Source organism: Panthera uncia, chromosome B4 (genome assembly GCF_023721935.1).
Source record: "Panthera uncia isolate 11264 chromosome B4, Puncia_PCG_1.0, whole genome shotgun sequence".
NCBI classification, from domain to species: domain Eukaryota; kingdom Metazoa; phylum Chordata; class Mammalia; order Carnivora; family Felidae; genus Panthera; species Panthera uncia.
In genome coordinates, this window is record NC_064809.1 from 40303761 (window position 1) to 40313935 (window position 10175).

A 10175-nucleotide genomic window follows, 5' to 3' on the forward strand; every position below is an offset into this window, starting at 1 on the left:
GTTACATTACTACAAGACTCCCCTGTGCTATCTTTTCATAGCCACTCCTACCAATCCTTGTCAGACACTAATTTGTTCTCCATCTCTATAATTTTATTTCAAGAATATTATAGAAATGGAATCATACAAATGAAACCTTTTAAGATTGGCTTTTTTTCCCATTTTTGCCTATGGATGTCCCATTGCTCAAGGACCATTTGCTGAAAAAGCAGTCCTTCCTCCATGATATCCTTGAGATCCATCCAATTTGTGTGTATCAATAATTTTCATTGTTGAGTAGTATTCTGTGGAATGGATATGTCATAATTTGTTTAACCATCTACCTGATAAAAAGACATTTGGGCTGATTTCAGTTTGAGATTACAAATAAGACTGCTATGAACAGCCATGTACAGGTTTGCATGAACATGAATTTTCTCTGGGACAAGAGGGCAATTACTGGGTTGGAAGGTAATTGCATGTTTAGTTTCAGAAAAAACTGCCAAACCGGTTTCTGGAATTGCTTTACCATTTAAATTACCACAAGCAGTGTAAGTGGGATCCAGTTTGTCCACATCTTCACCACTACTTGGTGTTGTCACTGTTTCTTTTTTATTCTAGCCATTCCAATAGGTATGTAGTCATATATCATTGTAGTTTCTTTTCTTTTTTTTTTTTTATTTTTTTTTTAAATTTTTTTTTCAACGTTTTTTATTTATTTTTTTTGGGACAGAGACAGAGCATGAACGGGGGAGGGGCAGAGAGAGAGGGAGACACAGAATCGGAAACAGGCTCCAGGCTCCGAGCCATCAGCCCAGAGCCTGACGCGGGGCTCGAACTCACGGACCGCGAGATGGTGACCTGGCTGAAGTCGGACGCTTAACCGACTGCGCCACCCAGGCGCCCCTTTTCTTTTTTTTTTTTAAAGTAGTCTCCATGCTTGGTATGAAGTCCAATGCCAGGTTTGAACTCATGACCCTGAGTTCAAGACCTGAGCTGAGATCAAGAGTCAGACGCCAACCTACTGAGTCACCCAGGCACCCAGGATCATTGTAGTTTTAACTCTCATTTCTGTGATGGCTGATTATGTTGAACATGTTTTAATGTGATTTTTGCCTCCTATATATATATCCTCTTCGATGAAAGGTCTGCTCATATCTTTTGCCCATTTTCTTTTTTTTTTAATTTTTAAAAAATGTTTATTGATATTGAGAGAGAGAGAAAGAGAGAGAGTGCACGTGAGCAAGGGAGGGGCAGAGAGAGAGAGAGAGAGGAAGAGAGAGAATCCCAAGCAGGCTCCATGCTGTCAGCACAGAGCCCAACATGGGGCTTGATCTCACAAATCTTGACATCATGACCTGAGCCGAGATCAAGAGTCGAATGGTTCACTGACTGAGCCACCCAGGTGCCCTGACCATTTTCTAATTGGGTTGTTCATTTTTTTACTATTGAGTTTTGGGAATTCTTTAAATATTCCAGATAAAGTACTTTGTCTGATAGGTGCTTTCTCCTGGTCTGTCATTTGCCTTTTCATCCTCTCAAAGGGATCTCACACAGAGCGAAGGTTTTCAATTCTGTTTAGATCCAATTTATCAACTTGTCCTCCTATGGATTATACTTTTGGTGTGAAGTCTAAGAAGCTTTGCCTAGCCCTACATCCTGATGATTATTTTCTTATTTTATTTTCTAAAAGTTGTACATTTTTGTGTTTCACATATAAGTCTGTGATCCATTTTGAGTTCATTGTCGTATAAGGTGTAAAGTTTAGATCAGAGTTCATTTTATTGTTTATGGATGTCCATTGCTCCAGACCATTTGTTGAAAAAAGCAAACCTTCCTCTGTTGAATTGCTTTTGCACCTTTGTCAAAAATCAGTTTAGCATATTTGGGCAGATCTATTTCTGGGTTCTCTTCAGTTCCACTGATCTATGTGTCTTTCCTTCTGCCAATAACACACTGTCTTAATTACTGTAGCTATAAATAGTAAGTCTTAACATCAGGTAGAACTATTTCTCCCACTTTATTATTGTTGTTGTTGTTTTCAAAATTGTTTTCGCTATTCTAGATTCTTTGCCTCAAAGGTTATCTTTAAAATGAATTTACAGGGCACCTGGGTGGCTCAGTTGGTTCGGCAGCTGACTTCGGCTCAGGTCATGATCTCAGGGCTCGTGAGCACACGCACACACACACACACACACACACACACACACACACACCGCCCCTCCAGTCAGTCTTTGTGCTGACAGCTCAGAACCTGGAGCCTGCTTCAGATTCCATGTCTCCCTCGCTCTCTACCCCTCCCCCACTCACACTCTGTCTCTGTCAGTCTCAAAGGTAAATAAACATTAAAAAAAAATTTTAATGCATTTATGAGCTGATAAGAAAATAGACTGTAGGGGCGCCTGGGTGGCGCAGTCGGTTAAGCGTCCGACTTCAGCCAGGTCACGATCTCGCGGTCCGTGAGTTTGAGCCCCGCGTCAGGCTCTGGGCTGATGGCTCGGAGCCTGGAGCCTGTTTCCGATTCTGTGTCTCCCTCTCTCTCTGCCCCTCCCCCGTTCATGCTCTGTCTCTCTCTGTCCCAAAAATAAATAAAAAACGTTGAAAAAAAAAAAAGAAAAAGAAAATAGACTGTAGACCAAAATAAAGACTATAGACCAAAAACTAAGTCAAAGTCAAAGCTGCTACCCAGAGAGGTAAGCTGAGCACTGAAGTCTGTTTTGCCTTGCGGCATTTGCTAAAAAGTTGAATTTAGGCATGGTGATGGACTCACCAGGTGCCACTGTGTCATGGGAGACAGAGCTCAGGGCTTTTCTGGGGTTGGAAATCTAACAGAAGATCCCCACCATTACGTCAGAACCTCTGTGTCCTCGTTTAAGAGTGGATTCAAAATATTCTAACACCCATGCTGTCCCTAGGGGACTTCATAGAAAACTGCTTGTCTGGAACCTAGGTGCCTAGTGGAGATCTTTTTTATTTTATTTTTTCTTGTAAACACTAGTAAAGAATTTATGACCACAAGCTGTGGCTTTACTGTCTGAATTTTTTGTTGATCCTAAGAACAAAATGGCAAGAATTTAAAGTGATTCTAGGTTGACAGTCCCACCAAGCACCTGGCAAAAGTGATGCAATTCTCTCTGGATGAGCTCATCTTTGATCTAGGCCCTGGGGAATTTCCACAGATACAGTTCCAAAAAATATAAATTGTGGTCAAAAATTGCAAACAAATAAGGGACAAAGTTCCAAGAGCAAGAGCCAACAGAGGTAGGGATAGGAAGTAAGAAAGAAAGTTAGAAAATCAAGCCAAATAGTCCAATATCTGACTAACAGGAATTCTAAAAGAGAAAACAGGATATAAGACAGAGATATAAAAGAAATAAAAGAAAATTTTCCTGAATTGAACAAGTCTCTCTGGATTAAACAGTGTGCTATGTGCCCAACACAACGAAAGAAAAAAGAAGCATATCAAGACACATTTTTATGAAATTGGAATATTTTGGAAAAAAGAGAAGAAGCTAAAAAAATTCAAAAAGAGGGGGGAAAAGAACAGGAATCAGAATAGCATCTCAATACAGTATTAGAAGATAGAAGACAATGTGGCAGTGTCTTTAAAATTCTGGAGAAATATCATTAACCTAGAATTTCATACCAATCTAACTACCAATATAAGATCAATTTTTTTTAAAAGATCAATGTATATCAAAAGAAGAATATAGACTCCTTTCATTATCAAAATTCTTACCTCTCTATTTAAGTAGGCTACTACAAGATGCACTCTGACAAACAGGAAAGAGAAAGGCAATAGATATAAGGAATGGAATGCTGGATCCACACACAAAACTGGTTAAAGAAAATCCTGGGTATGGAAGCTGTGCCATGTGTCCTGACTGAAGCAAGAGGATGGAAAAAAACTGCAGGAAAGTCTCCAGAGAAAAAAAACGGATAAAGTATCTGCCATGTTTAAATATTTGAAAAATAAGGGGTGCCTGGGTAGCTCAGTAGGTTAAGCATCTGACTCTTGATCTCGGCTTTCATGGGATCCAGCCCTGGTCAAGTTCTGTGCTTACAGCATGGAGCCTTTTTGGGCTTCTCTCTATCCCTCTCCCTCCGCCCTTCTGCAACTCATGCACACGTGCATAAACACTCTCTTTCTCTCAAAATAAATAAATAAAAACTTTAAAAATAAATAAATAAGGGGCACCTGGGTGGCTCAGTCAGTTAAGCGTTGGACTCATGATTTCAGCCCAGGTCATGGTTTCACAGTTCTTGGGTTCGAGCCCTGAGTCAGGCTCTGAACTGGCAGTGTGGAGCCTGCTTGGGATTCTCTCTCCCTCTCTCTGCCCCTCCCCCCTCAAGCTGTCTCTGTCTCTCTCAAAATAAATAAATAAATAATAAAACTTTTAAAAAATTATAAACATAAATACATAATAAATAATTGAAAAATAATATGAACAAGTATTTAACAGTTCCGATGGGATATATGGAAAAAAATTAGAGCTAGATACATAGAAAATTATACAAAAGAAAAAGAGGCAATTAACTTGAGAAAAAACAAAAAGTTAAATAAGAAATAGAAGTTACTTTACATTTATGTCAATTGATTTTCAACAAGGGTGCCAAGACCATTGTCTCTTCAGCAAATGCTGCTGGACAACTGGATGTGAACATGCAAAAGAATGAATTTGGATGGCTACCTCCCACCATACACAAACATTAAATCAAAATGTATCAAAAAATTAAATGTAAGAGCTGAAACTATAAAAGTCTTAAAAGAAAACATAGCTATATGTCTTCATGACCTTGGATTAAGCAATGATTTCCTAGATATGATAACAAAAGCACAAACCGCAAAAGGAAAAATAAACAGGGCATCAGCAAATTATGAAACTTTTGTGCTTCAAAGAACATGATCAAGACAATGAAAAGAATTCACAGAATCAAAGAAAATATTTGCAAATCAGATATCTGATATGGTAATTGTATCTAGGATATATAAAGGACTCTTCCAACTCAATTATAATTTTAAAAATTTGAAAATGGACAGAGGATCTAAATAAACATTTCTCAAAAAGAAGATATGCAAATGGCCAATAAAGCACAAGAAAAATGCTCTATATCATTAGCCATCAGGGAAATACAGATCAAAGCCACAGTGAGACACTACTTTATGCCTACTAGGATGGCTATAATGAAAAACAAACAAAGAATACCAAACGGTGACAAGTCTGTAGAGAAATTAAACCTTCATACACCACAGGTAGAGATACAAAATAATGCAGCCAATTTGGAAAAGAGTTGGCAGTTCCTCAAATAGTTAAACATAAAGTTACCATAGAGTGACCCAGCAACTCCACTCCTTGGTTTATACCCAAGAGAAATGAAAATGTCTACATAAAACCTTGTTACACAAATGTCCATGGCATCATTTTTCAGAGTAACCACAGGGCACCTGGATGGCTCAGTTGGTTAAACATCTGGCTCTTGACTTCGGCTCAGGTCATGATCTCATAGTTCATGAGTTCAAGCCCCACATCAGGATCCACACTGACAGTGTGGAGCCTGCTTGGGACTCTCTCCCTCTCTCTCTTCCCCTCCCTATTTGTGCTCTCTTTCTCTCGCAAAATAAACTTTTAAAAAAACAAAACAAAAAAAAGAATAACCAAAAAGTAAAAACAACCTAGATGTCCACCCACTGATAAATGGATAAATATGAGGTGGTATATCCATACAATGGAATATTATTCAGTAATAAAAAGGAATGAAGTACTAATATATGTTACAACATGGATGAACCTTGAAAGCACTATGCTAAATTTAAAAAGCCAGTCACAAAGGATGAAATCTGGTATGATTCCATTTAGATGAAACATCCAGAATAGGCAAGAATGTATAGGGGCAGAAGGTGGGTTTGTGGTTGTCTAGAACCGGGAGGGAGGGGGAATTGAGGGTGACAGTTAAAGGGCATAGGATTTCGTTTTGGAGTAGTGATGAAAATGTTCCAAAATGATGATGGATGTACTATTCTGTGAATATACTAAAATCCATTGGATTGGTTGAATTGTATCTCGATAAAGATATAGAGGTTTTATTGTTTAAATGTTTTTCTTTTTTTAAATGATTATTTATTTTTGAATGAGAAATTGGGGGAGGGACAGAGAGAGAGGGAAACGGAGGATCTGAAGCAGGCTCTGAAGTGCTCACAGCAGAGAGCCCCATGTGGGGCTCAAACTCATGAACCACGAGATCATGACCTGAGACACTCAGATACCTAAACGACGGAGCCACCCAAGCGCTCCAAGATACAGAATTTTTAAATAAGAAACACTAGTTATCCCCCAGTACACCAAGTAGTAAACAATATTTACATAGTCCTAATAATGTAAATACTGTCTACTGATTTAAGCCAAAATGCTGATAAAACTATGATGAAGAGGAATGGGGAAAGGGCTACAAGAAAGGAGAGGATTGCAGAGTGTAAATCCAGTTTCCTGACAAGATAACTAATAGAGGCCACTGGCTTCCTCTTCCAAAATCAAACCTGGAGAATCTATAGAAGCTATAAGGAATCATGAATTTCAAGAACTAACAACAGAAGCACAAGAATGTCTTGGGGACACCAAAGACTATTGTTATGGGTTGAATTCTGTTCTTCAAAAATTTTTATATTGAAGTCCCAAGCCACCTGGCTGACTTGGTTTGTAGAGCATGTGAATCTTGATCTCAGGGTTATGAGTTCAAGCCCACACTGAGTAGAGATTATTTAAAAATAAAATGTTTAGGGGAGCCTGGGTGGCTCAGTCAGTTAAGCACCCAACTTCAACTCAGGTCATGATCTCACACTCCGTGAGTTCAAGCTCTACGTTGGGCTCTGTACTGACACTGTGGAGCCTGCTTGGGATTCTCTCTCTCTTCCTCTCTCTCTGCCCCTCCCCTGCTCATGCTCTCTCTCCCTCAAAATACATAAATCAACATTAAATATGTTTTTAAAAGATTCCTGTTTTAGACAATGAAAATCATATAATTTGTAAACGATCACAATTTGATAAACATTAAAAAAATGATCATAATTTGATCTCTATTCTTTCAACCCTCATATCCACTCTTTTTTTCTTTCTTTCCCTTTCTTTCTTTCTTTCTTCCTTTCTTTCTTGACATTGACTAGGACTTTCAATACTAAGTTAAAGTGCAACAGGAATGGTACGCATCCTTGTCTTGTTACTAGTCTTTTTTTCTTTTTAAAAAATTTATTTATTTAAATTCAACTTTGTTAACATACAGTATAGTATTTGTTTCAGGAGTAGAACCCAGTAATTCATCACTTACATATAACACCCAGTGCTCATCCCAACAAGTGCCCTCCTTAATGCCCATTACACATTTAGCCCATCCTCCCACCTGTCTCCCCTTCAGCAATCCTCAGTTTGTTCTCTGTATTTAACAGTCTCTTATGTTTTGCCTCCCTCTCTGTTTTTACCTTATTTTTCCTTCCCTGTCCCTATGTTCATCTGTTGTTTCTTAAATTCCACATACAAATTAAATCATATATTTGTAAAAAAAAAATCATATATTTGTCTTTTTCTGACTTATTTAGCTTATTATGTCTTATTACAGATCTTAAAGGGAATGCATGTCTATTAAATATTTGTGGTTGATCTCTACTATGTAATCTTTACCAAGTTAAAGAAATTTCCTCCTGTTCCTAGCTTAACAGGTTTTTTATTTTAAATCATTGGGCTAAATCTTCATCTTTCATAACAGGAAGCTAATAAAGTCTAAAGCTGATAAATCATAAAGAGCAGTAGGGCATATTGTTTCAAATTATGATAATAAATACCAAAATATTTCAAAGAAGTGAGAGCCTTTCATTCTAGGAAGCTAGTTTGGAGGGTAGACAGGTGAAGCAGGGGACTTTTTGTCACACGACTTTCCCTTCTTTTTGATTAACTACATGCATGCATTACTTTGATTTTCTAAAAATAAAGCTTAATTTAGAAATAAATCGTCTCCTACACCATTTTAAAAATTGAGATATAATTCATATACCATATGTTTATATAGTATACAATTGTTTTTTAGTGTATTCACAAGGTCGTGCAACCATCACTGCTAATTCCAGAACATTTTTACCATCCCTAAAAGAGCCTTGTATCTGTTAACAGTCATCTCTCATTCCCTATCCCTTATCCCATTCCCTGGCAATAACTAATCTACTTTCTGTCTCTGTAGGTTTGCCTATTCTGGACATTTCATACGAATACAATACAAGCCTTTTATGACTGCCTTCTTTGGTTTATTAAAGTGTTTTCACGGTTTATTCATGTTGTTAGATGTATCAGTACCTCATTCTTTTTTATGGCTGAATAATATTCCATTGCATGAATATACCACATTTTCTGTATCAGTTGATAGACATTTGCTTTGTTTCTTCTTTTTCGCTATTATGAATAACAATGCTATGAACATTTATGTACCACTTTTTGTATGAACATGTTTTCATTTCTGGTGGGTATATACTTAGGAGTGGATTTGCTGGGTCATATGCACCACTGATCACTCTTCTCTTCCCCACTTGAAATGTTCTACCACTTATTTCTTTGCTGAAATCCAGCCTCTTCTAGGAAGCCTCTCCTGATTAGACCAAATACAATCTCTTATTTAGATCATTTATCACCAGTGGTTTCTAAACATGGTTAATGAAAATCACCTGAGGGATTTTACAATCAGAATTGTCTAAAATTAGGAGTCATGCTTTGAAAAAGTAAAAGGCTGGAAACAATCTAAATATCTATCAAAATGGAACTAGTTAAATCATTATGGTATAGAATGTGAGGATATAAAACAATCCAGGTTGTATTAAGTGAATAAGCAAGGTATAGAACAGTGTATATAGACTCCTCTTTTCATTAAAAATAAAAACTAAAAATAAATAGAATCCTCTTTTCAAAAGGAGATATACAGTTAATACATGATTATACATGTACAGTTTATGTCCAAAGGACTAAAAAAAAAAAAAAAAAAATAGTGGTTGCTTCTGCAAAGCACAAAAAAAAAACAGGCCGTGAGAAAACTCTTTACCTGATTACCCTTCAGTAATTTAAAAAATTTCCATTGTATTTTTTTTAATGTATTTTTTAAAAAAGTAGATGTGCAAGACTCAGCTCAGCTCTACAGATCACAAATCTTTGGGGGCAGGGACCCGGCTTTTGAAATCGTGAAACTACCAAGGTGATTCTGATGATCAGTCAGGCTTAGTATGCAAACCATTCATATGGTACTTAATGCCTCATATTAAAGTGTACATGTGAGAATATATCTTTATCCCCTAACTAGGAAATCATGTTATCTATTACATTTTTTCTTGCATTTCTCAACTTAGAAAAAGTACCCAATATTTTTGATGAACAAGAATAATTCTATTTGTTACATTTCATTCCAGTGTGAAAATGTTCTCAAACATACATTTAAGATAACAGCATTATGAAGCAATAAGAAATTACCACTTTCAATACATGAAAAGCTAAATGTCAAAAAGTGCCATCAATTTCCTTTTTCTTTTTTTTTTTAAAGTTTATTTATTTTGAGAGCAGGGGAGTGGCCAAGAGAATCTCTAGCAGGCTCCACCACGACAGCGCAGAGCCCCATTAGGGGCTCAATCTCATGAACTGTGAGATCAGGACCTGAGCAGAAATCAAGAATCCAAGGCTCAACCAATTGAGCCACCCAGGTGCCCCGTTTCTTTCTTTTTTTTTTTTTTTTAATGTTTGTTTATTTTTGAGAGAGAGAGAGACAGACAGAGAGAGACAGAGCATGAGTAGAGGAGGGGCAGAGAGAAAGGGAGACACAGAATCCGAAGCAGGTTCCAGGCTCCAAGCTGTCAGCACAGAGCTGGATGCAGGGCTGGAACCCACGAACCGCAAGATCAATGACCTGAGCTGAAGTCAGACACTTAACTGGCTGAGCCACCCAGGTGCCCCCACCCCCTTTTCTTTTTTAAAGGCTAAAAATATAGCTAGTCTGCAATGGGCAAGTGGTGAAGTCCAAACCTAAGACTTATGGATGGATGAGCCAGAGTTCATAGTCTACTTGAATGAATAAAAGTAGCATCTAGAGTAAAATAAAGTGTAAGAGTAAAATAAAGAGCAGATAACAGATTCCAAAGAAGCCCCATTTTATTAGAGAGCATACAAATCCCAAAGGGA